Below are 8,519 nucleotides of genomic sequence, written 5' to 3' on the forward strand. Positions count from 1 at the left end.
ACCGCCTCCAGTTGTAAGATCCATAAGATATCTCCCAACATTTTCCTCTAACTGTTTTATGGTCTTAGACCTAATGTTTAGATCTTTGATCCATTTTGAGTTAACTTTTGTATAGGGTGTGAGAGATGGGTCTTCTTTCATTCTTTTGCATATGGATATCCAGTTCTCTAGGCACCATTTATTGAAGAGACTGCTCTGTCCCAGGTGAGTTGGCTTGACTGCCTTATCAAAGATCAAATGTCCATAGATGAGAGGGTCTATATCTGAGCACTCTATTCGATTCCATTGGTCGATATATCTATCTTTATGCCAATACCATGCTGTTTTGACCACTGTGGCTTCATAATATGCCTTAAAGTCAGGCAGCGCGAGACCTCCAGCTTCGTTTTTTTTCCTCAAGATGTTTTTAGCAATTCGGGGCACCCTGCCCTTCCAGATAAATTTGCTTATTGGTTTTTCTATTTCTGAAAAATAAGTTGTTGGGATTTTGATTGGTATTGCATTGAATCTGTAAATCAATTTAGGTAGGATTGACATCTTAACTCTATTTAGTCTTCCAATCCATGAACACGGTATGCCCTTCCATCTATTTAGGTCTTCTGTGATTTCTTTTAGCAGTTTTTTGTAGTTTTCTTTATATAGGTTTTTTGTCTCTTTAGTTAAATTTATTCCTAGGTATTTTATTCTTTTAGTTGCAATTGTAAATGGGATTCGTTTCTTGATTTCCCCCTCAGCTTGTTCATTACTAGTGTATAGAAATGCTACAGATTTTTGAATGTTGATCTTGTAACCTGCTACTTTGCTGTACTCATTTATTAGCTCTAGTAGTTTTGTTGTGGATTTTTCCGGGTTTTCGACGTATAGTATCATATCGTCTGCAAACAGTGATAGTTTTACTTCTTCCTTTCCAATTTTGATGCCTTGTATTTCTTTTTCTTGTCTAATTGCTCTGGCTAGAACCTCCAACACAATGTTGAATAATAGTGGTGATAGTGGACATCCTTGTCTTGTTCCTGATCTTAGGGGGAAAGTTTTCAATTTTTCCCCATTGAGGATGATATTAGCTGTGGGTTTTTCATATATTCCCTCTATCATTTTAAGGAAGTTCCCTTGTATTCCTATCTTTTGAAGTGTTTTCAACAGGAAAGGATGTTGAATCTTGTCGAATGCCTTCTCTGCATCAATTGAGATGATCATGTGATTTTTCTGCTTTGATTTGTTGATATGGTGTATTACATTAATTGATTTTCTTATGTTGAACCATCCTTGCATACCTGGGATGAATCCTACTTGGTCATGATGTATAATTCTTTTAATGTGTTGTTGGATACGATTTGCTAGAATTTTATTGAGGATTTTTGCATCTGTATTCATTAGAGAGATTGGTCTGTAGTTTTCTTTTTTTGTAATATCTTTGCCTGGTTTTGGTATGAGGGTGATGTTGGCTTCATAGAATGAGTTAGGTAGTTTTCCCTCCACTTCAATTTTTTTGAAGAGTTTGAAGAGAATTGGTACTAATTCTTTCTGGAACGTTTGGTAGAATTCACATGTGAAGCCATCTGGTCCTGGACTTTTCTTTTTAGGAAGCTTTTGAATGACTAATTCAATTTCTTTACTTGTGATTGGTTTGTTGAGGTCATCTATGTCTTCTTGAGTCAAAGTTGGTTGTTCATGTCTTTCCAGGAACCCGTCCATTTCCTCTAAATTGTTGTATCTATTAGCGTAAAGTTGTTCATAGTATCCTGTTATTACCTCCTTTATTTCTGTGAGGTCAGTAGTTATGTCTCCTCTTCCATTTGTGATCTTATTTATTTGCATCCTCTCTCTTCTTCTTTTTGTCAATCTTGCTAAGGGCCCATCAATCTTATTGATTTTCTCATAGAACCAACTTCTGGCCTTATTGATTTTCTCTATTGTTTTCATGTTTTCAATTTCATTTATTTGTGCTCTAATCTTTGTTATTTCTTTCCTTTTGCTTGCTTTGGGGTTAGCTTGCTGTTCTTTCTCCAGTTCTTCCAAATGGATAGTTAATTCCTGAATTTTTGCCTTTTCTTCTTTTCTGATATAGGCATTTAGAGCAATAAATTTCCCTCTTAGCACTGCCTTTGCTGCGTCCCATAAGTTTTGATATGTTGTGTTTTCATTTTCATTCGCCTCGAGGTATTTGCTAATTTCTCTTGCAATTTCTTCTTTGACCCAGTCGTTGTTTAGGAGTGTGTTGTTGAGCCTCCACGTATTTGTGAATTTTCTGGCACTCTGCCTATTATTGATTTCCAACATCATTCCTTTATGGTCCGAGAAAGTGTTGTGTAAGATTTCAATCTTTTTAAATTTGTTAAGACTTGCTTTGTGACCCAGCATATGGTCTATCTTTGAGAATGATCCATGAGCACTTGAGAAAAAGGTGTATCCTGCTGTTGTGGGATGTAATGTCCTATAAATGTCTATTAAGTCTAGTTCATTTATAGTAATATTCAGATTCTCTATTTCTTTGTTGATCCTCTGTCTAGATGTTCTGTCCCTTGATGAGAGTGGTGAGTTGAAGTCTCCAACTATTATGGTATATGAGTCTATTTCCCTTTTCAGTGTTTGCAGTATATTCCTCACGTATTTTGGGGCATTCTGATTCGGTGCGTAAATATTTATGATTGTTATGTCTTCTTGTTTAATTGTTCCTTTTATTAGTATATAGTGTCCTTCTTTGTCTCTTTTAACTGTTTTACATTTGAAGTCTAATTTGTTGGATATTAGTATAGCCACTCCTGCTCTTTTCTGGTTGTTATTTGCATGAAATATCTTTTCCCAACCTTTCACTTTCAACCTATGTTTATCTTTGGGTCTAAGATGTGTTTCCTGTAGACAGCATATAGAAGGATCCTGTTTTTTAATCCATTCTGCCAATCTATGTCTTTTGATTGGGGAATTCAGTCCATTGACATTTAGTGTTATTACTGTTTGGATAATGTTTTCCTCTAACATTTTGCCTTTTGTATTATATATATCATATCTGATTTTCCTTCTTTCTACACTCTTTTCCATATCTCTCTCTTCTGTCTTTTTGTATCTGACTCTAGTGCTCCCTTTAGTATTTCTTGCAGAGCTGGTCTCTTGGTCACAAATTCTTTCAGTGACTTTTTGTCTGAGAATGTTTTAATTTCTCCCTCATTTTTGAAGGATAATTTTGCTGGATATAGGAGTCTTGGTTGGAAGTTTTTCTCTTTTAGTATTTTAAATATATCATCCCACTGTCTTCTAGCTTCCATGGTTTCTGCTGAGAAATCTACACAAAGTCTTATTAGGTTTCCCTTGTATGTAATGGATTGTTTTTCTCTTGCTGCTTTCATGATCTTCTCTTTCTCTTTGACCTCTGACATTCTAACTAGTAAGTGTCTTGGGGAACGCCTATTTGGGTCTAATCTCTTTGGGGTGCGCTGCACTTCTTGGATCTGTAATTTTAGGTCTTTCATAAGAGTTGGGAAATTTTCAGTGATAATTTCTTCCATTAGTTTTTCTCCTCCTTTTCCCTTCTCTTCTCCTTCTGGGACCCCCACAACACGTATATTTGTGCGGTTCATATTGTCCTTGAGTTCCCTGATACCCTGTTCAAATTTTTCCATTCTTTTCCCTATAGTTTCTGTTTCTTTTTGGAATTCAGATGTTCCATCCTCCAAATCACTAATTCTATCTTCTGTCTCTTTAAATCTATCATTGTAGCTATCCATTATTTTTTCTATGTTTGCTACTTTATCCTTCACTTCCATAAGTTCTGCGATTTGTTTTTTCAGTTTTTCTATTTCTTCTTTATGTTCAGCCCATGTCCTCTTCATGTCCTCCCTCAATTTATCGATTTCATTTTTGAAGAGGTTTTCCATTTCTGTTCGTATATTCAGCATTAGTTGTCTCAGCTCTTGTGTCTCATTTGAGCTATTGGTTTGTTCCTTTGACTGAGCCATATTCTCAATCTTCTGAGCGTGGACCGTTATCTTCTGCTGCTGGCGTCTGGGCATTTATTCAGATTTCTCTTGGTGTTGGACCCAGCAAGGTTGTAATATTTTTCTGTGAAATCTCTGGGTTCTGTTTTTCTTATCCTGCCCAGTAGGTGGCGCTCGTGGCACACGTTTGTCTGCGGGTCCCACCAGTAAAAGGTGCTGTGGGACCTTAAACTTTGGAAAACTCTCGCCGTCCTGGGGGTTCGCTAGCCGAAGCGGCTTGAGCCGGCCCGGGGTCCGAACGCAGGGAGGGTGTCCGAACGCAGGGAGGGTTGCTGGTTGCCGCAGCCAGGGAAAGAGCCCGTCCGAATTTCCTAGTCGGCCCTGGGCAACAAGCGTGGCGGGAGGGCGCCAGCGGCAGCGGCCCGCCCGAGAGAGTGCACGTTCCTCGGGAGTCACGGGGTCACCGTTCTCCGCGGCCTGGGGGTTTCCGATCCAATTCTCTCAGTTGGTCCGGGAGCTGCGCGTGGTGTGGGCGCCAGTCGCCTTGGTTTCAGGGGACCACCTCTCCAATTCTCCCAGCCGGCCCGGGAAGGGGGAAGGGAGTAACTCCGGCCGCTTGCCACCCCGCCCGGTAAGGCCCGCGCGCCTCGGCGATCTCACCCGAGCTGCTTCTCTCAGCCAGCCAGCCGTTCCAGGATGGGGTACGCTGTCTTTTTTATCTCTGTTGTGGCTTTGGGTGCTTTCTGTATCGTTTCTACTCCCCTAGTAGGTGTCCTGGAGAAGAAACTAAGATCCGCGCGTCTTACTAAGCCGCCATCTTCCAGGAAGTCCTCCCCCTTTTTGGTTTTTGGTGTATTAAAGTGGCTAGAGGGAAGTGCCTGAAACTTTAGAACTGTTTCTTGCTTCTTGAAGATGATTGTATAATGACATATCTTTTGCAATGTGACTGTGTGGTTGTGAAAACCTTGTGTCTGATGGTCTTTTATCCAGGGTACAGACAGACGAGTAAAATATATGAATAAGAAATAAGCAAATAATAGGGGGAACAAAGGTTAAAATAAATCGAGTAGATTGAAATACTAGTGGTCAATGAGAGGGAGGGGTAAGGGGTATCGCACGGATAAGTTTTTTCTTTTTTCTTTCTTTTGCTGGAGAGAAGCAAATGTTTAAAAAACGATCATGGTAATGAATACACAACTATGTGACGATATTGTGAGCCATTGATTGTAACCATGTCTAGAATGTTTGTGTGTCAAGAATGTTTGCATGTTTGTTTGTTGTTTACAGTAAAAATATTTTTAAAAAGAAAAACAAAACAAGTAGTTACAGAATAGATCCCAGGGTTTGTCATGGGCTACCGTTCCACCATCTCAGATCCTTCCCTCTAGCTGCTCCAAAATACCAGAGGCCAGAAGAAATACCAATATTGTGATTCAGCAGCCATACTCGCCTGTCAAACCCCATCCTCTCTGCCATACCTCCTTAATCCTTCTCCCAGTCTATAGGGATCTCTTGGAAATGCCCATCCTGATCCTTTCATATTGCGAAGCGGTGTCTTCTAAAAACTAAAGGATAGGGCAATGTAATTAATTGATAATCCTGGCAACTGCACTATGCACTGAAGCTTGCATAAGAGCACCCTCTTGACTCTATTTGATTTCTCCTGGCCTCCGATGTCTTATTTTATTACACTTCTTTTCCCCGTTTTGATCAGGAAGTTGTGGTCGAGTGCATGATTCCAGGGCCAGACTCATCCCCAGGAGTCAAGGCCCACGTTGTCAGGGAGATTTTCACCCCTGAAAGGCTTGTACCACGTAAGGGGGAGGACAGAGTTGGCCAGAGAGAGAGAGAGAGAGAGAGAGAGACCATATTACTTTATTTGGCATGGTCAGGTTTGGGAATTGAACCCGGGTCACCGGCATGGCAGGTGAGAATTCTGCCACTGAGCCACGGCACTGCCCGAAGCCATACTATTTTTAAACTTAATTTTCACTTAATATTTTCCCATGTAACATTTCATTTCCCTACAACATGGTTTTTTAATAACTTTATAATATTCTACCTTTTCTGGCCTGGTCTAATTTATTTTACCAACCCCTGTTGTTGAACAGTTCGGTTTTCTAATTTTTTCCTATTATAAACAACACTGAAGCAAATTCTTATACACACAGGGTCGTGCATCTGTCCAGTTATTTTTTGAGAATAAATTCCTAGAAATGAAGTTAATATCTTAATGCATTTATACTTACACAAAAACGAAAAGCTTCTTGTAACATATTGCCGAATTCCTTCTAGAAGGTTTATGTAATCTCAGTATCAGCAACAGTACCTAGTTCTCCATACTCCCTCCTGTGTTTGGTATTAACAAATATGTTCATCGTTGCCAGTACAATAATGCTAATGCCAATGACACGTAAGGCAATTAAGTGCTTGCTGTATGCCATGCTTTATAAAAAGCATGAGGGAGTCTGCTCTTTTTGGGTCCTCTATCAGCCCCACCAAGAAGAATGTTCTTTTTGGTCCATTGTCTGCTGATCTCAAAGAGACCGGAAACTCAAATGCCTCTTTCAGCTAATAATATCCCCCTGTCAGTCCCCTGGACACACGTTCTCTACATACCATTGCTTCCAGGATGCTCTGTGCCATGCCCTCTCCTGAGCACCTCACCGCTGCCCCGCATCCTATACCTTCTCTGTAACTGCTCCCTTACATCTCCAGCCTCTTCTCTGAGTGGTTCCATCTTCTCCCTACCTTAAAGGAAACCTGACTCTTGGCTGAGGACATAGCTTCAACTGCAGACCTCTCATAGCAGTGGATATTTGTTCTCTTAAATAGAATATTTAAGAAGCGGATTATCGGTAGGGCAGGGGAAAGGAAAGGGTCTGTTGTTTTTTTTGTTATCTTTGTAGTTTTTTTTTACTTAAATGGTGTTATATGTATTACTTTGATACAAATAAAAATTAAATTTTAAAGGAAAAAGAAAAGTACTAGAGTACTAAAAGTAGCTTGCTCTGGAATAGATAACAAGTTAGCTTAGTTTTGCATTTTCATATCACTGCTCAACTTGTTTTCCTGTTTACTGACAGTATTTCATAATTCCTAAATGACATCATTCTCAGTTACCTGTGCCCTTATGCTTTCGGGATGTTTAGCTTTTGACTGATTCACATACCCTCTTTAGTATAATGCATTTTGACTCTGTCATGATTCTTGCAAATAGTTTTCTCAGTTTATAAACTTATAATTTTACTAATGCTTTTCTCCAGATACAGAGAAATATTACATTTTCATATAGCCAAAATTTTTTATATTTTCCTTTATGATTCCTGCTTTGGAAAAATCCTTTCCTATTCTATAATTCATACATATCTGCTTGTACTTTCATACTGTGCTATCATTTATTAATTTTTCCACATTCAATTCTTTCATTCCTCTGGAATTTTTTCCCTATATGATTAGTAAGTGTCCCCAAATCGGTTTCCTTACTCAATTGACTTGAGCTGTCACATATATTTTAAGCTAAATTCCAATGTCTTAGATCTTCTCCACTGCCTCTTTGGGCATCAGAAACAGGGAGTTCAAGTCTGATTCCACATTTATTGTATTACTCTTACATTATATTGTATTACTCTTCTCTTTAAAAGCCCCTGTTACCTTCTAAAGTTCATTGTGTATTTGTTTTACTTGGGGTTATCATTATCTTAATAGCTCAGTTTAAGAGGAAGCTGAAATAGCTATAGTATTAAATCTATCCATCTAGGATTATGGTCTCCACTTATTCACTCCATTGGCACAATGTTCTAGTTTGATCTATAATGTTTCTAAAAGCATCTTTAAAGTGTTATTATTATTATTATTATTTTAGTATTTGGTAAAGTATTTAATATTTTTATTGTTATTGTGGAATAAGATTCTGTTTTTGTGTCCCATATATTTTCAATGCAATATAAACAAAATAAGATAACTTACTGCTGGTAAATAAGTAGACTATTTTTGCTTGTTTATTTTACTGGCCTCATTAATTGCAGCAGTTTTTATTTTATCCTTTGGAGTTTTTAAGAGATGATTATATCATTTGCAAATAATACTAATTGTGCTTTTTCTATTCTAATATTTATATATCTTAATTGGTCTTTATGTATGCTTGCATTCCCTAGAACTTCCAAGACAATATTAAATAATAGAAATGATTATATCATTCCAGTCTTGTTCCTGACTTTCTTATGAATTCTTGTAATGTTTCTTTTTCTGTCTTATTTTAGCCATCCTAGTGTGATCTTATTGTGGTTTTGATTTGTATTACTCTAATGATTAATGATGTTGGTATCTTTTCATATGTTTATTGGCTATTTGTGTATCTTCTTTGGAGAAAAATCTGTTTAAATCCTTTGCCCATTTTAAATTGGATTGGTCTTCTTGATGTGTTGTAAGAATTCTTTATACACTCTAGACACAAGTACTTTATCAGATATATAATTTGTCAATATTCTCTCTTATTCTGTGGGCCATACTTCCACTTTCTTGATGGTGTTTGTTGAAGAACTTAATTTTTTTTTGATGAAGTCTAAGTTATCTATTTTTTCTTTT

This window comes from Tamandua tetradactyla, chromosome 4 (genome assembly GCF_023851605.1).
Source record: "Tamandua tetradactyla isolate mTamTet1 chromosome 4, mTamTet1.pri, whole genome shotgun sequence".
NCBI lineage: Eukaryota > Metazoa > Chordata > Mammalia > Pilosa > Myrmecophagidae > Tamandua > Tamandua tetradactyla.